The following is a 19,214-nucleotide window of genomic DNA, read 5'->3' on the forward strand; positions in this document are numbered from 1 at the left end:
TTGTTATATGGCTTAAAAAACCATTGCTTCGGGGGGATGGCGTTGGGGTGACACCATTTTCTACCGCACCGGGTGACACCAGCCCTAGCAACGCCACTGAATGGAGTGTCTCCATCTGCTGGTGGTATTGGAAAGGCATTAGTGCTATGACAGGGTCTGAAGAAGAAGAAGAAGAAGAAGAAGAAGAAGACGGAAAAATATATATATAAAAAGAAAAAGAGAGAGAGAGAGAGAGACTGACTTAGTGAGCGAGTGAGCGAGTGAGTGAGAGAGTGAGAGAGTGAGAGTGAGTGAGAGTGAGTGAGTGATTGAGTGAGTGAGTGAGTGAGTGAGTGAGAACAAATGAGTTAAAGCAAGTGAGTGAGAGAGATCGAATGAATGAAAGTCTGAATGACAGAAAGAAAAAAGGATGAAGAAAGAAGCATGAAGAAAAAAAAATGTATATGGAGTTGCTGACATGAGTGCAATCTACAAAGCCGTTGAGGCTGATCCTCATGGGAGGATTATTGCACCAGGACCCTTAGCACTTTTACAATGCCATTCAATGCCACGGGCTAGATGTAAACTGCAGATGACCATGTTGTGGTAGTTACCATGGATACCCAAGTGATGTGTGAGCTAACACATAGGCCCAACAGATTCCAAGAAGGCCAGAATCACCAGCGGCACCACCATCGATTGTCAGGTCACCCGGATTCAGCAAATACCAGAGTCCAAAATGATGCAGGTTTATACTGTTAATTTTCAGTTTATCGTTACAGTTGGTGTTATTCCATGTCGGAAGGGACGCAGCTACAGCCAGTGGGGTAACTAGAGACAGGCAGGCAGCTATGTGCAACAAAGGTAGGCGTGTTGTTTTCATATGCAGATCTGAACTATTGTCTTATATGCAAGAGGAGGAGTGATGGGGGTTCAGGCAAAAGCCAGGCTATGGATTGCATTGCTAAATGCTCCATCAGAGTGCAATGGTCGCCTGTCCTTTTTTTAAGTGATGATGTGGGTTTAGCCTGTGCTGTATGTATGTATGGGTGGCTGACTGCCACCCACCCAGAAAGTGTATGGGAGGCTGGTTGGCTGCCAGCCTTCCTTCCATTCCTATGAGTAATGTGAGTGCTCATGAAGGGGACATGGTTGGGTCCACCCCTTTCCCGGTTATCCCCTCTAGGCCTTTTGGCTTAGATCAAGTGTAAAAAAAGAAAGGATCTTGCGACAGATCGCATCCTGAGGCACGTTTTTTTTTTGTGTGAATACTTGCACTTGGGTGACTTGTGAGCACATACTGATACATACGTTCCCTATCTGGGGACCATAAATTAAATGGATTTTTGAGAAAGGGTGCTGATTTGGAAGCTTGCTTCTGTCGCCCTATGCATTGACCCGATGTGGCAGTATCTTCGGGTAGTGAACAGTGCACCACCCCATTCCAGTGTTAAACAAGAAAGATTCTCATTTAATCCTCCGTGGGTGAGAATTTGAGTTTGAGAATTGGAGACCAAAATGATGAGTTGCACTGACTGGTTTATGAACGTCTATTCATTTAGCGTTTTAATGACCATGTTTGCACACTGATTGGTGTAAAAAATAAAATAAAACTAAATAATAATAATCTAGCACACCTGTGCAGGTTTGACATGACATGACAGGTAGCTGTCTTGTGGGTGGTGCTGAATCCTGTTAAATGACATGAGGGTCTCATGCCTATACACAAGGGTGTGTCATTGCTGTTGCTTGACCATGCATTGGTTTCTGTGGTCAGTGAATGATAAAAACAAAATTTACCATCCATTGATGGATGGGAAATCCGCCATGAGGCATTTGTTTTTAGAAACTGCTGCTCACAACCAATGTTGCAATGGAGTGTCTCCATCTGCTGGTGGTATTGGAAAGGCATTAGTGCTATGACAGGGTCTGAAGAAGAAGAAGAAGAAGAAGACGGAAAAAAATATATATAAAAAGAAAAAGAGAGAGAGAGAGAGAGACTGACTTAGTGAGCGAGTGAGTGAGAGAGTGAGAGTGAGTGAGTGATTGAGTGAGTGAGTGAGTGAGTGAGTGAGAACAAATGAGTTAAAGCAAGTGAGTGAGAGAGATCGAATGAATGAAAGTCTGAATGACAGAAAGAAAAAAGGATGAAGAAAGAAGCATGAAGAAAAAAAAATGTATATGGAGTTGCTGACATGAGTGCAATCTACAAAGCCGTTGAGGCTGATCCTCATGGGAGGATTATTGCACCAGGACCCTTAGCACTTTTAAAATGCCATTCAATGCCACGGGCTAGATGTAAACTGCAGATGACCATGTTGTGGTAGTTACCATGGATACCCAAGTGATGTGTGAGCTAACACATAGGCCCAACAGATTCCAAGAAGGCCAGAATCACCAGCGGCACCACCATCGATTGTCAGGTCACCCGGATTCAGCAAATACCAGAGTCCAAAATGATGCAGGTTTATACTGTTAATTTTCAGTTTATCGTTACAGTTGGTGTTATTCCATGTCGGAAGGGACGCAGCTACAGCCAGTGGGGTAACTAGAGACAGGCAGGCAGCTATGTGCAACAAAGGTAGGCGTGTTGTTTTCATATGCAGATCTGAAATATTGTCTTATATGCAAGAGGAGGAGTGATGGGGGTTCAGGCAAAAGCCAGGCTATGGATTGCATTGCTAAATGCTCCATCAGAGTGCAATGGTCGCCTGTCCTTTTTTTAAGTGATGATGTGGGTTTAGCCTGTGCTGTATGTATGTATGGGTGGCTGACTGCCACCCACCCAGAAAGTGTATGGGAGGCTGGTTGGCTGCCAGCCTTCCTTCCATTCCCATGAGTAATGTGAGTGCTCATGAAGGGGACATGGTTGGGTCCACCCCTTTCCCGGTTATCCCCTCTAGGCCTTTTGGCTTAGATCAAGTGTAAAAAAAGAAAGGATCTTGCGACAGATCGCATCCTGAGGCACGTTTTTTTTTTTGTGTGAATACTTGCACTTGGGTGACTTGTGAGCACATACTGATACATACGTTCCCTATCTGGGGACCATAAATTAAATGGATTTTTGAGAAAGGGAGCTGATTTGGAAGCTTGCTTCTGTCGCCCTATGCATTGACCCGATGTGGCAGTATCTTCGGGTAGTGAACAGTGCACCACCCCATTCCAGTGTTAAACAAGAAAGATTCTCATTTAATCCTCCGTGGGTGAGAATTTGAGTTTGAGAATTGGAGACCAAAATGATGAGTTGCACTGACTGGTTTATGAACGTCTATTCATTTAGCGTTTTAATGACCATGTTTGCACACTGATTGGTGTAAAAAAATAAAATAAAACTAATTAATAATAATCTAGCACACCTGTGCAGGTTTGACATGACATGACAGGTAGCTGTCTTGTGGGTGGTGCTGAATCCTGTTAAATGACATGAGGGTCTCATGCCTATACACAAGGGTGTGTCATTGCTGTTGCTTGACCATGCATTGGTTTCTGTGGTCAGTGAATGATAAAAACAAAATTTACCATCCATTGATGGATGGGAAATCCGCCATGAGGCATTTGTTTTTAGAAACTGCTGCTCACAACCAATGTTGCAATGGAGTGTCTCCATCTGCTGGTGGTATTGGAAAGGCATTAGTGCTATGACAGGGTCTGAAGAAGAAGAAGAAGAAGAAGACGGAAAAAAATATATATAAAAAGAAAAAGAGAGAGAGAGAGAGACTGACTTAGTGAGCGAGTGAGTGAGAGAGTGAGAGTGAGTGAGAGTGAATGAGTGAGTGAGTGAGAACAAATGAGTTAAAGCAAGTGAGTGAGAGAGATCGAATGAATGAAAGTCTGAATGACAGAAAGAAAAAAGGATGAAGAAAGAAGCATGAAGAAAAAAAAATGTATATGGAGTTGCTGACATGAGTGCAATCTACAAAGCCGTTGAGGCTGATCCTCATGGGAGGATTATTGCACCAGGACCCTTAGCACTTTTAAAATGCCATTCAATGCCACGGGCTAGATGTAAACTGCAGATGACCATGTTGTGGTAGTTACCATGGATACCCAAGTGATGTGTGAGCTAACACATAGGCCCAACAGATTCCAAGAAGGCCAGAATCACCAGCGGCACCACCATCGATTGTCAGGTCACCCGGATTCAGCAAATACCAGAGTCCAAAATGATGCAGGTTTATACTGTTAATTTTCAGTTTATCGTTACAGTTGGTGTTATTCCATGTCGGAAGGGACGCAGCTACAGCCAGTGGGGTAACTAGAGACAGGCAGGCAGCTATGTGCAACAAAGGTAGGCGTGTTGTTGTCATATGCAGATCTGAAATATTGTCTTATATGCAAGAGGAGGAGTGATGGGGGTTCAGGCAAAAGCCAGGCTATGGATTGCATTGCTAAATGCTCCATCAGAGTGCAATGGTCGCCTGTCCTTTTTTTAAGTGATGATGTGGGTTTAGCCTGTGCTGTATGTATGTATGGGTGGCTGACTGCCACCCACCCAGAAAGTGTATGGGAGGCTGGTTGGCTGCCAGCCTTCCTTCCATTCCTATGAGTAATGTGAGTGCTCATGAAGGGGACATGGTTGGGTCCACCCCTTTCCCAATTATCCCCTCTTGATCTTTTGGCTTAGATCAAGTGTAAAAAAAAGAAAGGATCTTGCGACAGATCGCATCCTGAGGCACATTTTTTTTTTGTGTGAATACTTGCACTTGGGTGACTTGTGAGCACATACTGATACATACGTTCCCTATCTGGGGACCATAAATTAAATGGATTTTTGAGAAAGGGAGCTGATTTGGAAGCTTGCTTCTGTCGCCCTATGCATTGACCCGATGTGGCAGTATCTTCGGGTAGTGAACAGTGCACCACCCCATTCCAGTGTTAAACAAGAAAGATTCTCATTTAATCCTCCGTGGGTGAGAATTTGAGTTTGAGAATTGGAGACCAAAATGATGAGTTGCACTGACTGGTTTATGAACGTCTATTCATTTAGCGTTTTAATGACCATGTTTGCACACTGATTGGTGTAAAAAAATAAAATAAAACTAAATAATAATAATCTAGCACACCTGTGCAGGTTTGACATGACATGACAGGTAGCTGTCTTGTGGGTGGTGCTGAATCCTGTTAAATGACATGAGGGTCTCATGCCTATACACAAGGGTGTGTCATTGCTGTTGCTTGACCATGCATTGGTTTCTGTGGTCAGTGAATGATAAAAACAAAATTTGCCATCCATTGATGGATGGGAAATCCGCCATGAGGCATTTGTTTTTAGAAACTGCTGCTCACAACCAATGTTGCAATGGAGTGTCTCCATCTGCTGGTGGTATTGGAAAGGCATTAGTGCTATGACAGGGTCTGAAGAAGAAGAAGAAGAAGAAGAAGACGTAAAAAAATATATATAAAAAGAAAAAGAGAGAGAGAGACTGACTTAATGAGCGAGTGAGTGAGAGAGTGAGAGTGAGTGAGAGTGAATGAGTGAGTGAGTGATTGAGTGAGTGAGTGAGTGAGTGAGAACAAATGAGTTAAAGCAAGTGAGTGAGAGAGATCGAATGAATGAAAGTCTGAATGACAGAAAGAAAAAAGGATGAAGAAAGAAGCATGAAGAAAAAAAAATGTATATGGAGTTGCTGACATGAGTGCAATCTACAAAGCCGTTGAGGCTGATCCTCATGGGAGGATTATTGCACCAGGACCCTTAGCACTTTTAAAATGCCATTCAATGCCACGGGCTAGATGTAAACTGCAGATGACCATGTTGTGGTAGTTACCATGGATACCCAAGTGATGTGTGAGCTAACACATAGGCCCAACAGATTCCAAGAAGGCCAGAATCACCAGCGGCACCACCATCGATTGTCAGGTCACCCGGATTCAGCAAATACCAGAGTCCAAAATGATGCAGGTTTATACTGTTAATTTTCAGTTTATCGTTACAGTTGGTGTTATTCCATGTCGGAAGGGACGCAGCTACAGCCAGTGGGGTAACTAGAGACAGGCAGGCAGCTATGTGCAACAAAGGTAGGCGTGTTGTTTTCATATGCAGATCTGAAAGATTGTCTTATATGCAAGAGGAGGAGTGATGGGGGTTCAGGCAAAAGCCAGGCTATGGATTGCATTGCTAAATGCTCCATCAGAGTGCAATGGTCGCCTGTCCTTTTTTTAAGTGATGATGTGGGTTTAGCCTGTGCTGTATGTATGTATGGGTGGCTGACTGCCACCCACCCAGAAAGTGTATGGGAGGCTGGTTGGCTGCCAGCCTTCCTTCCATTCCCATGAGTAATGTGAGTGCTCATGAAGGGGACATGGTTGGGTCCACCCCTTTCCCGGTTATCCCCTCTAGGCCTTTTGGCTTAGATCAAGTGTAAAAAAAGAAAGGATCTTGCGACAGATCGCATCCTGAGGCACGTTTTTTTTTTTGTGTGAATACTTGCACTTGGGTGACTTGTGAGCACATACTGATACATACGTTCCCTATCTGGGGACCATAAATTAAATGGATTTTTGAGAAAGGGAGCTGATTTGGAAGCTTGCTTCTGTCGCCCCATGCATTGACCCGATGTGGCAGTATCTTCGGGTAGTGAACAGTGCACCACCCCATTCCAGTGTTAAACAAGAAAGATTCTCATTTAATCCTCCGTGGGTGAGAATTTGAGTTTGAGAATTGGAGACCAAAATGATGAGTTGCACTGACTGGTTTATGAACGTCTATTCATTTAGCGTTTTAATGACCATGTTTGCACACTGATTGGTGTAAAAAAATAAAATAAAACTAAATAATAATAATCTAGCACACCTGTGCAGGTTTGACATGACATGACAGGTAGCTGTCTTGTGGGTGGTGCTGAATCCTGTTAAATGACATGAGGGTCTCATGCCTATACACAAGGGTGTGTCATTGCTGTTGCTTGACCATGCATTGGTTTCTGTGGTCAGTGAATGATAAAAACAAAATTTACCATCCATTGATGGATGGGAAATCCGCCATGAGGCATTTGTTTTTAGAAACTGCTGCTCACAACCAATGTTGCAATGGAGTGTCTCCATCTGCTGGTGGTATTGGAAAGGCATTAGTGCTATGACAGGGTCTGAAGAAGAAGAAGAAGAAGACGGAAAAAAATATATATAAAAAGAAAAAGAGAGAGAGAGACTGACTTAATGAGCGAGTGAGTGAGAGAGTGAGAGTGAGTGAGTGAGTGATTGAGTGAGTGAGTGAGTGAGTGAATGAGTGAGAACAAATGAGTTAAAGCAAGTGAGTGAGAGAGATCGAATGAATGAAAGTCTGAATGACAGAAAGAAAAAAGGATGAAGAAAGAAGCATGAAGAAAAAAAAATGTATATGGAGTTGCTGACATGAGTGCAATCTACAAAGCCGTTGAGGCTGATCCTCATGGGAGGATTATTGCACCAGGACCCTTAGCACTTTTAAAATGCCATTCAATGCCACGGGCTAGATGTAAACTGCAGATGACCATGTTGTGGTAGTTACCATGGATACCCAAGTGATGTGTGAGCTAACACATAGGCCCAACAGATTCCAAGAAGGCCAGAATCACCAGCGGCACCACCATCGATTGTCAGGTCACCCGGATTCAGCAAATACCAGAGTCCAAAATGATGCAGGTTTATACTGTTAATTTTCAGTTTATCGTTACAGTTGGTGTTATTCCATGTCGGAAGGGACGCAGCTACAGCCAGTGGGGTAACTAGAGACAGGCAGGCAGCTATGTGCAACAAAGGTAGGCGTGTTGTTTTCATATGCAGATCTGAAATATTGTCTTATATGCAAGAGGAGGAGTGATGGGGGTTCAGGCAAAAGCCAGGCTATGGATTGCATTGCTAAATGCTCCATCAGAGTGCAATGGTCGCCTGTCCTTTTTTTAAGTGATGATGTGGGTTTAGCCTGTGCTGTATGTATGTATGGGTGGCTGACTGCCACCCACCCAGAAAGTGTATGGGAGGCTGGTTGGCTGCCAGCCTTCCTTCCATTCCTATGAGTAATGTGAGTGCTCATGAAGGGGACATGGTTGGGTGCACCCCTTTCCCGGTTATCCCCTCTAGGCCTTTTGGCTTAGATCACGTGTAAAAAAAGAAAGGATCTTGCGACAGATCGCATCCTGAGGCACGTTTTTTTTTGTGTGAATACTTGCACTTGGGTGACTTGTGAGCACATACTGATACATACGTTCCCTATCTGGGGACCATAAATTAAATGGATTTTTGAGAAAGGGAGCTGATTTGGAAGCTTGCTTCTGTCGCCCTATGCATTGACCCGATGTGGCAGTATCTTCGGGTAGTGAACAGTGCACCACCCCATTCCAGTGTTAAACAAGAAAGATTCTCATTTAATCCTCCGTGGGTGAGAATTTGAGTTTGAGAATTGGAGACCAAAATGATGAGTTGCACTGACTGGTTTATGAACGTCTATTCATTTAGCGTTTTAATGACCATGTTTGCACACTGATTGGTGTAAAAAAATAAAATAAAACTAAATAATAATAATCTAGCACACCTGTGCAGGTTTGACATGACATGACAGGTAGCTGTCTTGTGGGTGGTGCTGAATCCTGTTAAATGACATGAGGGTCTCATGCCTATACACAAGGGTGTGTCATTGCTGTTGCTTGACCATGCATTGGTTTCTGTGGTCAGTGAATGATAAAAACAAAATTTACCATCCATTGATGGATGGGAAATCCGCCATGAGGCATTTGTTTTTAGAAACTGCTGCTCACAACCAATGTTGCAATGGAGTGTCTCCATCTGCTGGTGGTATTGGAAAGGCATTAGTGCTATGACAGGGTCTGAAGAAGAAGAAGAAGAAGACGGAAAAAAAATATATATATAAAAAGAAAAAGAGAGAGAGAGAGAGACTGACTTAGTGAGCGAGTGAGTGAGAGAGTGAGAGTGAGTGAGAGTGAATGAGTGAGTGAGTGATTGAGTGAGTGAGTGAGTGAGAACAAATGAGTTAAAGCAAGTGAGTGAGAGAGATCGAATGAATGAAAGTCTGAATGACCGAAAGAAAAAAGGATGAAGAAAGAAGCATGAAGAAAAACAAATGTATATGGAGTTGCTGACATGAGTGCAATCTACAAAGCCGTTGAGGCTGATCCTCATGGGAGGATTATTGCACCAGGACCCTTAGCACTTTTAAAATGCCATTCAATGCCACGGGCTAGATGTAAACTGCAGATGACCATGTTGTGGTAGTTACCATGGATACCCAAGTGATGTGTGAGCTAACACATAGGCCCAACAGATTCCAAGAAGGCCAGAATCACCAGCGGCACCACCATCGATTGTCAGGTCACCCGGATTCAGCAAATACCAGAGTCCAAAATGATGCAGGTTTATACTGTTAATTTTCAGTTTATCGTTACAGTTGGTGTTATTCCATGTCGGAAGGGACGCAGCTACAGCCAGTGGGGTAACTAGAGACAGGCAGGCAGCTATGTGCAACAAAGGTAGGCGTGTTGTTTTCATATGCAGATCTGAAATATTGTCTTATATGCAAGAGGAGGAGTGATGGGGGTTCAGGCAAAAGCCAGGCTATGGATTGCATTGCTAAATGCTCCATCAGAGTGCAATGGTCGCCTGTCCTTTTTTTAAGTGATGATGTGGGTTTAGCCTGTGCTGTATGTATGTATGGGTGGCTGACTGCCACCCACCCAGAAAGTGTATGGGAGGCTGGTTGGCTGCCAGCCTTCCTTCCATTCCTATGAGTAATGTGAGTGCTCATGAAAGGGACATGGTTGGGTCCACCCCTTTCCCGGTTATCCCCTCTAGGCCTTTTGGCTTAGATCAAGTGTAAAAAAAGAAAGGATCTTGCGACAGATCGCATCCTGAGGCACGTTTTTTTTTGTGTGAATACTTGCACTTGGGTGACTTGTGAGCACATACTGATACATACGTTCCCTATCTGGGGACCATAAATTAAATGGATTTTTGAGAAAGGGAGCTGATTTGGAAGCTTGCTTCTGTCGCCCTATGCATTGACCCGATGTGGCAGTATCTTCGGGTAGTGAACAGTGCACCACCCCATTCCAGTGTTAAACAAGAAAGATTCTCATTTAATCCTCCGTGGGTGAGAATTTGAGTTTGAGAATTGGAGACCAAAATGATGAGTTGCACTGACTGGTTTATGAACGTCTATTCATTTAGCGTTTTAATGACCATGTTTGCACACTGATTGGTGTAAAAAAATAAAATAAAACTAAATAATAATAATCTAGCACACCTGTGCAGGTTTGACATGACATGACAGGTAGCTGTCTTGTGGGTGGTGCTGAATCCTGTTAAATGACATGAGGGTCTCATGCCTATACACAAGGGTGTGTCATTGCTGTTGCTTGACCATGCATTGGTTTCTGTGGTCAGTGAATGATAAAAACAAAATTTACCATCCATTGATGGATGGGAAATCCGCCATGAGGCATTTGTTTTTAGAAACTGCTGCTCACAACCAATGTTGCAATGGAGTGTCTCCATCTGCTGGTGGTATTGGAAAGGCATTAGTGCTATGACAGGGTCTGAAGAAGAAGAAGAAGAAGAAGAAGAAGACGGAAAAAAATATATATAAAAAGAAAAAGAGAGAGAGAGAGAGAGACTGACTTAGTGAGCGAGTGAGTGAGAGAGTGAGAGTGAGTGAGAGTGAATGAGTGAGTGAGTGATTGAGTGAGTGAGTGAGTGAGTGAGTGAGAACAAATGAGTTAAAGCAAGTGAGTGAGAGAGATCGAATGAATGAAAGTCTGAATGACAGAAAGAAAAAAGGATGAAGAAAGAAGCATGAAGAAAAAAAAATGTATATGGAGTTGCTGACATGAGTGCAATCTACAAAGCCGTTGAGGCTGATCCTCATGGGAGGATTATTGCACCAGGACCCTTAGCACTTTTAAAATGCCATTCAATGCCACGGGCTAGATGTAAACTGCAGATGACCATGTTGTGGTAGTTACCATGGATACCCAAGTGATGTGTGAGCTAACACATAGGCCCAACAGATTCCAAGAAGGCCAGAATCACCAGCGGCACCACCATCGATTGTCAGGTCACCCGGATTCAGCAAATACCAGAGTCCAAAATGATGCAGGTTTATACTGTTAATTTTCAGTTTATCGTTACAGTTGGTGTTATTCCATGTCGGAAGGGACGCAGCTACAGCCAGTGGGGTAACTAGAGACAGGCAGGCAGCTATGTGCAACAAAGGTAGGCGTGTTGTTTTCATATGCAGATCTGAAATATTGTCTTATATGCAAGAGGAGGAGTGATGGGGGTTCAGGCAAAAGCCAGGCTATGGATTGCATTGCTAAATGCTCCATCAGAGTGCAATGGCCGCCTGTCCTTTTTTTAAGTGATGATGTGGGTTTAGCCTGTGCTGTATGTATGTATGGGTGGCTGACTGCCACCCACCCAGAAAGTGTATGGGAGGCTGGTTGGCTGCCAGCCTTCCTTCCATTCCTATGAGTAATGTGAGTGCTCATGAAGGGGACATGGTTGGGTCCACCCCTTTCCCGGTTATCCCCTCTAGGCCTTTTGGCTTAGATCAAGTGTAAAAAAAGAAAGGATCTTGCGACAGATCGCATCCTGAGGCACGTTTTTTTTTGTGTGAATACTTGCACTTGGGTGACTTGTGAGCACATACTGATACATACGTTCCCTATCTGGGGACTATAAATTAAATGGATTTTTGAGAAAGGGAGCTTATTTGGAAGCTTGCTTCTGTCGCCCTATGCATTGACCCGATGTGGCAGTATCTTCGGGTAGTGAACAGTGCACCACCCCATTCCAGTGTTAAACAAGAAAGATTCTCATTTAATCCTCCGTGGGTGAGAATTTGAGTTTGAGAATTGGAGACCAAAATGATGAGTTGCACTGACTGGTTTATGAATGTCTATTCATTTAGCGTTTTAATGACCATGTTTGCACACTGATTGGTGTAAAAAAATAAAATAAAACTAAATAATAATAATCTAGCACACCTGTGCAGGTTTGACATGACATGACAGGTAGCTGTCTTGTGGGTGGTGCTGAATCCTGTTAAATGACATGAGGGTCTCATGCCTATACACAAGGGTGTGTCATTGCTGTTGCTTGACCATGCATTGGTTTCTGTGGTCAGTGAATGATAAAAACAAAATTTACCATCCATTGATGGATGGGAAATCCGCCATGAGGCATTTGTTTTTAGAAACTGCTGCTCACAACCAATGTTGCAATGGAGTGTCTCCATCTGCTGGTGGTATTGGAAAGGCATTAGTGCTATGACAGGGTCTGAAGAAGAAGAAGAAGAAGAAGAAGAAGAAGAAGACGACGGAAAAAAATATATATAAAAAGAAAAAGAGAGAGAGAGAGAGAGACTGACTTAGTGAGCGAGTGAGTGAGAGAGTGAGAGTGAGTGAGAGTGAATGAGTGAGTGAGTGATTGAGTGAGTGAGTGAGTGAGTGAGAACAAATGAGTTAAAGCAAGTGAGTGAGAGAGATCGAATGAATGAAAGTCTGAATGACAGAAAGAAAAAAGGATGAAGAAAGAAGCATGAAGAAAAAAAAATGTATATGGAGTTGCTGACATGAGTGCAATCTACAAAGCCGTTGAGGCTGATCCTCATGGGAGGATTATTGCACCAGGACCCTTAGCACTTTTAAAATGCCATTCAATGCCACGGGCTAGATGTAAACTGCAGATGACCATGTTGTGGTAGTTACCATGGATACCCAAGTGATGTGTGAGCTAACACATAGGCCCAACAGATTCCAAGAAGGCCAGAATCACCAGCGGCACCACCATCGATTGTCAGGTCACCCGGATTCAGCAAACACCAGAGTCCAAAATGATGCAGGTTTATACTGTTAATTTTCAGTTTATCGTTACAGTTGGTGTTATTCCATGTCGGAAGGGACGCAGCTACAGCCAGTGGGGTAACTAGAGACAGGCAGGCAGCTATGTGCAACAAAGGTAGGCGTGTTGTTTTCATATGCAGATCTGAAATATTGTCTTATATGCAAGAGGAGGAGTGATGGGGGTTCAGGCAAAAGCCAGGCTATGGATTGCATTGCTAAATGCTCCATCAGAGTACAATGGCCGCCTGTCCTTTTTTTAAGTGATGATGTGGGTTTAGCCTGTGCTGTATGTATGTATGGGTGGCTGACTGCCACCCACCCAGAAAGTGTATGGGAGGCTGGTTGGCTGCCAGCCTTCCTTCCATTCCTATGAGTAATGTGAGTGCTCATGAAGGGGACATGGTTGGGTCCACCCCTTTCCCGGTTATCCCCTCTAGGCCTTTTGGCTTAGATCAAGTGTAAAAAAAGAAAGGATCTTGCGACAGATCGCATCCTGAGGCACGGTTTTTTTTTGTGTGAATACTTGCACTTGGGTGACTTATGAGCACATACTGATACATACGTTCCCTATCTGGGGACCATAAATTAAATGGATATTTGAGAAAGGGAGCTGATTTGGAAGCTTGCTTCTGTCGCCCTATGCATTGACCTGATGTGGCAGTATCTTCGGGTAGTGAACAGTGCACCACCCCATTCCAGTGTTAAACAAGAAAGATTCTCATTTAATCCTCCGTGGGTGAGAATTTGAGTTTGAGAATTGGAGACCAAAATGATGAGTTGCACTGACTGGTTTATGAACGTCTATTCATTTAGCGTTTTAATGACCATGTTTGCACACTGATTGGTGTAAAAAAATAAAATAAAACTAAATAATAATAATCTAGCACACCTGTGCAGGTTTGACATGACATGACAGGTAGCTGTCTTGTGGGTGGTGCTGAATCCTGTTAAATGACATGAGGGTCTCATGCCTATACACAAGGGTGTGTCATTGCTGTTGCTTGACCATGCATTGGTTTCTGTGGTCAGTGAATGATAAAAACAAAATTTACCATCCATTGATGGATGGGAAATCCGCCATGAGGCATTTGTTTTTAGAAACTGCTGCTCACAACCAATGTTGCAATGAAGTGTCTCCATCTGCTGGTGGTATTGGAAAGGCATTAGTGCTATGACAGGGTCTGAAGAAGAAGAAGAAGAAGAAGACGGAAAAAAATATATATAAAAAGAAAAAGAGAGAGAGAGAGAGAGACTGACTTAGTGAGCGAGTGAGTGAGAGAGTGAGAGTGAGTGAGAGTGAATGAGTGAGTGAGTGATTGAGTGAGTGAGTGAGTGAGTGAGAACAAATGAGTTAAAGCAAGTGAGTGAGAGAGATCGAATGAATGAAAGTCTGAATGACAGAAAGAAAAAAGGATGAAGAAAGAAGCATGAAGAAAAAAAAATGTATATGGAGTTGCTGACATGAGTGCAATCTACAAAGCCGTTGAGGCTGATCCTCATGGGAGGATTATTGCACCAGGACCCTTAGCACTTTTAAAATGCCATTCAATGCCACGGGCTAGATGTAAACTGCAGATGACCATGTTGTGGTAGTTACCATGGATACCCAAGTGATGTGTGAGCTAACACATAGGCCCAACAGATTCCAAGAAGGCCAGAATCACCAGCGGCACCACCATCGATTGTCAGGTCACCCGGATTCAGCAAACACCAGAGTCCAAAATGATGCAGGTTTATACTGTTAATTTTCAGTTTATCGTTACAGTTGGTGTTATTCCATGTCGGAAGGGACGCAGCTACAGCCAGTGGGGTAACTAGAGACAGGCAGGCAGCTATGTGCAACAAAGGTAGGCGTGTTGTTTTCATATGCAGATCTGAAATATTGTCTTATATGCAAGAGGAGGAGTGATGGGGGTTCAGGCAAAAGCCAGGCTATGGATTGCATTGCTAAATGCTCCATCAGAGTGCAATGGTCGCCTGTCCTTTTTTTAAGTGATGATGTGGGTTTAGCCTGTGCTGTATGTATGTATGGGTGGCTGACTGCCACCCACCCAGAAAGTGTATGGGAGGCTGGTTGGCTGCCAGCCTTCCTTCCATTCCTATGAGTAATGTGAGTGCTCATGAAGGGGACATGGTTGGGTCCACCCCTTTCCCGGTTATCCCCTCTAGGCCTTTTGGCTTAGATCAAGTGTAAAAAAAGAAAGGATCTTGCGACAGATCGCATCCTGAGGCACGTTTTTTTTTGTGTGAATACTTGCACTTGGGTGACTTGTGAGCACATACTGATACATACGTTCCCTATCTGGGGACCATAAATTAAATGGATTTTTGAGAAAGGGAGCTGATTTGGAAACTTGCTTCTGTTGCCCTATGCATTGACCCGATGTGGCAGTATCTTCGGGTAGTGAACAGTGCACCACCCCATTCCAGTGTTAAACAAGAAAGATTCTCATTTAATCCTCCGTGGGTGAGAATTTGAGTTTGAGAATTGGAGACCAAAATGATGAGTTGCACTGACTGGTTTATGAACGTCTATTCATTTAGCGTTTTAATGACCATGTTTGCACACTGATTGGTGTAAAAAAATAAAATAAAACTAAATAATAATAATCTAGCACACCTGTGCAGGTTTGACATGACATGACAGGTAGCTGTCTTGTGGGTGGTGCTGAATCCTGTTAAATGACATGAGGGTCTCATGCCTACACACAAGGGTGTGTCATTGCTGTTGCTTGACCATGCATTGGTTTCTGTGGTCAGTGAATGATAAAAACAAAATTTACCATCCATTGATGGATGGGAAATCCGCCATGAGGCATTTGTTTTTAGAAACTGCTGCTCACAACCAATGTTGCAATGGAGTGTCTCCATCTGCTGGTGGTATTGGAAAGGCATTAGTGCTATGACAGGGTCTGAAGAAGAAGAAGAAGAAGAAGAAGACGGAAAAAAATATATATAAAAAGAAAAAGAGAGAGAGAGAGAGAGAGACTGACTTAGTGAGCGAGTGAGTGAGAGAGTGAGAGTGAGTGAGAGTGAATGAGTGAGTGAGTGATTGAGTGAGTGAGTGAGTGAGTGAGTGAGAACAAATGAGTTAAAGCAAGTGAGTGAGAGAGATCGAATGAATGAAAGTCTGAATGACAGAAAGAAAAAAGGATGAAGAAAGAAGCATGAAGAAAAAAAAATGTATATGGAGTTGCTGACATGAGTGCAATCTACAAAGCCGTTGAGGCTGATCCTCATGGGAGGATTATTGCACCAGGACCCTTAGCACTTTTAAAATGCCATTCAATGCCACGGGCTAGATGTAAACTGCAGATGACCATGTTGTGGTAGTTACCATGGATACCCAAGTGATGTGTGAGCAAACACATAGGCCCAACAGATTCCAAGAAGGCCAGAATCACCAGCGGCACCACCATCGATTGTCAGGTCACCCGGATTCAGCAAATACCAGAGTCCAAAATGATGCAGGTTTATACTGTTAATTTTCAGTTTATCGTTACAGTTGGTGTTATTCCATGTCGGAAGGGACGCAGCTACAGCCAGTGGGGTAACTAGAGACAGGCAGACAGCTATGTGCAATAAAGGTAGGCGTGTTGTTTTCATATGCAGATCTGAAATATTGTCTTATATGCAAGAGGAGGAGTGATGGGGGTTCAGGCAAAAGCCAGGCTATGGATTGCATTGCTAAATGCTCCATCACAGTGCAATGGTCGCCTGTCCTTTTTTTAAGTGATGATGTGGGTTTAGCCTGTGCTGTATGTATGTATGGGTGGCTGACTGCCACCCACCCAGAAAGTGTATGGGAGGCTGGTTGGCTGCCAGCCTTCCTTCCATTCCTATGAGTAATGTGAGTGCTCATGAAGGGGACATGGTTGGGTCCACCCCTTTCCCGGTTATCCCCTCTAGGCCTTTTGGCTTAGATCAAGTGTAAAAAAAGAAAGGATCTTGCGACAGATCGCATCCTGAGGCACGTTTTTTTTTTTGTGTGAATACTTGCACTTGGGTGACTTGTGAGCACATACTGATACATACGTTCCCTATCTGGGGACCATAAATTAAATGGATTTTTGAGAAAGGGAGCTGATTTGGAAGCTTGCTTCTGTCGCCCTATGCATTGACCCGATGTGGCAGTATCTTCGGGTAGTGAACAGTGCATCACCCCATTCCAGTGTTAAACAAGAAAGATTCTCATTTAATCCTCCGTGGGTGAGAATTTGAGTTTGAGAATTGGAGACCAAAATGATGAGTTGCACTGACTGGTTTATGAACGTCTATTCATTTAGCGTTTTAATGACCATGTTTGCACACTGATTGGTGTAAAAAAATAAAATAAAACTAAATAATAATAATCTAGCACACCTGTGCAGGTTTGACATGACATGACAGGTAGCTGTCTTGTGGGTGGTGCTGAATCCTGTTAAATGACATGAGGGTCTCATGCCTATACACAAGGGTGTGTCATTGCTGTTGCTTGACCATGCATTGGTTTCTGTGGTCAGTGAATGATAAAAACAAAATTTACCATCCATTGATGGATGGGAAATCCGCCATGAGGCATTTGTTTTTAGAAACTGCTGCTCACAACCAATGTTGCAATGGAGTGTCTCCATCTGCTGGTGGTATTGGAAAGGCATTAGTGCTATGACAGGGTCTGAAGAAGAAGAAGAAGAAGACGGAAAAAAATATATATAAAAAGAAAAAGAGAGAGAGAGAGAGAGACTGACTTAGTGAGCGAGTGAGTGAGAGAGTGAGTGAGAGTGAATGAGTGAGTGAGTGATTGAGTGAGTGAGTGAGTGAGTGAGAACAAATGAGTTAAAGCAAGTGAGTGAGAGAGATCGAATGAATGAAAGTCTGAATGACAGAAAGAAAAAAGGATGAAGAAAGAAGCATGAAGAAAAAAAAATGTATATGGAGTTGCTGACATGAGTGCAATCTACAAAGCCGTTGAGGCTGATCCTCATGGGAGGATTATTGCACCAGGACCCTTAGCACTTTTAAAATGCCATTCAATGCCACGGGCTAGATGTAAACTGCAGATGACCATGTTGTGGTAGTTACCATGGATACCCAAGTGATGTGTGAGCTAACACATAGGCCCAACAGATTCCAAGAAGGCCAGAATCACCAGCGGCACCACCATCGATTGTCAGGTCACCCGGATTCAGCAAATACCAGAGTCCAAAATGATGCAGGTTTATACTGTTAATTTTCAGTTTATCGTTACAGTTGGTGTTATTCCATGTCGGAAGGGACGCAGCTACAGCCAGTGGGGTAACTAGAGACAGGCAGGCAGCTATGTGCAACAAAGGTAGGCGTGTTGTTTTCATATGCAGATCTGAAATATTGTCTTATATGCAAGAGGAGGAGTGATGGGGGTTCAGGCAAAAGCCAGGCTATGGATTGCATTGCTAAATGCTCCATCAGAGTGCAATGGTCGCCTGTCCTTTTTTTAAGTGATGATGTGGGTTTAGCCTGTGCTGTATGTATGTATGGGTGGCTGACTGCCACCCACCCAGAAAGTGTATGGGAGGCTGGTTGGCTGCCAGCCTTCCTTCCATTCCTATGAGTAATGTGAGTGCTCATGAAGGGGACATGGTTGGGTCCACCCCTTTCCCGGTTATCCCCTCTAGGCCTTTTGGCTTAGATCAAGTGTAAAAAAAGAAAGGATCTTGCGACAGATCGCATCCTGAGGCACGTTTTTTTTTGTGTGAATACTTGCACTTGGGTGACTTGTGAGCACATACTGATACATACGTTCCCTATCTGGGGACCATAAATTAAATGGATTTTTGAGAAAGGGAGCTGATTTGGAAGCTTGCTTCTGTTGCCCTATGCATTGACCCGATGTGGCAGTATCTTCGGGTAGTGAACAGTGCACCACCCCATTCCAGTGTTAAACAAGAAAGATTCTCATTTAATCCTCCGTGGGTGAGAATTTGAGTTTGAGAATTGGAGACCAAAATGATGAGTTGCACTGACTGGTTTATGAACGTCTATTCATTTAGCGTTTTAATGACCATGTTTGCACACTGATTGGTGTAAAAAAATAAAATAAAACTAAATAATAATAATCTAGCACACCTGTGCAGGTTTGACATGACATGACAGGTAGCTGTCTTGTGGGTGGTGCTGAATCCTGTTAAATGACATGAGGGTCTCATGCCTATACACAAGGGTGTGTCATTGCTGTTGCTTGACCATGCATTGGTTTCTGTGGTCAGTGAATGATAAAAACAAAATTTACCATCCATTGATGGATGGGAAATCCGCCATGAGGCATTTGTTTTTAGAAACTGCTGCTCACAACCAATGTTGCAATGGAGTGTCTCCATCTGCTGGTGGTATTGGAAAGGCATTAGTGCTATGACAGGGTCTGAAGAAGAAGAAGAAGAAGAAGAC

The 19,214-nt window shown here is 43.4% G+C and overlaps 11 pseudogenes; all 11 read left to right on the top strand.

Moving 5' to 3' along the window:
- The first annotated feature begins 1,154 nt into the window (after nt 1-1,154).
- On the top strand, nt 1,155-1,419 carry LOC130288467 (U2 spliceosomal RNA; annotated as a pseudogene).
- A 1,452-nt stretch (nt 1,420-2,871) lies between these two features.
- On the top strand, nt 2,872-3,137 carry LOC130288360 (U2 spliceosomal RNA; annotated as a pseudogene).
- A 1,441-nt stretch (nt 3,138-4,578) lies between these two features.
- On the top strand, nt 4,579-4,844 carry LOC130289951 (U2 spliceosomal RNA; annotated as a pseudogene).
- A 1,464-nt stretch (nt 4,845-6,308) lies between these two features.
- Nucleotides 6,309-6,574, top strand: LOC130285796 (U2 spliceosomal RNA; annotated as a pseudogene).
- Nucleotides 6,575-8,026: 1,452 nt separating this feature from the next.
- Nucleotides 8,027-8,290, top strand: LOC130289646 (U2 spliceosomal RNA; annotated as a pseudogene).
- A 1,461-nt stretch (nt 8,291-9,751) lies between these two features.
- LOC130287455 (U2 spliceosomal RNA) lies at nt 9,752-10,015 on the top strand (annotated as a pseudogene).
- Nucleotides 10,016-11,492: 1,477 nt separating this feature from the next.
- Nucleotides 11,493-11,756, top strand: LOC130286832 (U2 spliceosomal RNA; annotated as a pseudogene).
- A 1,482-nt stretch (nt 11,757-13,238) lies between these two features.
- LOC130289730 (U2 spliceosomal RNA) lies at nt 13,239-13,503 on the top strand (annotated as a pseudogene).
- A 1,467-nt stretch (nt 13,504-14,970) lies between these two features.
- Nucleotides 14,971-15,234, top strand: LOC130289801 (U2 spliceosomal RNA; annotated as a pseudogene).
- A 1,476-nt stretch (nt 15,235-16,710) lies between these two features.
- Nucleotides 16,711-16,976, top strand: LOC130288791 (U2 spliceosomal RNA; annotated as a pseudogene).
- A 1,458-nt stretch (nt 16,977-18,434) lies between these two features.
- On the top strand, nt 18,435-18,698 carry LOC130289506 (U2 spliceosomal RNA; annotated as a pseudogene).
- The last annotated feature ends 516 nt before the right edge of the window (nt 18,699-19,214 follow it).

This window comes from Hyla sarda, chromosome 8 (assembly GCF_029499605.1).
Source record: "Hyla sarda isolate aHylSar1 chromosome 8, aHylSar1.hap1, whole genome shotgun sequence".
NCBI lineage: Eukaryota > Metazoa > Chordata > Amphibia > Anura > Hylidae > Hyla > Hyla sarda.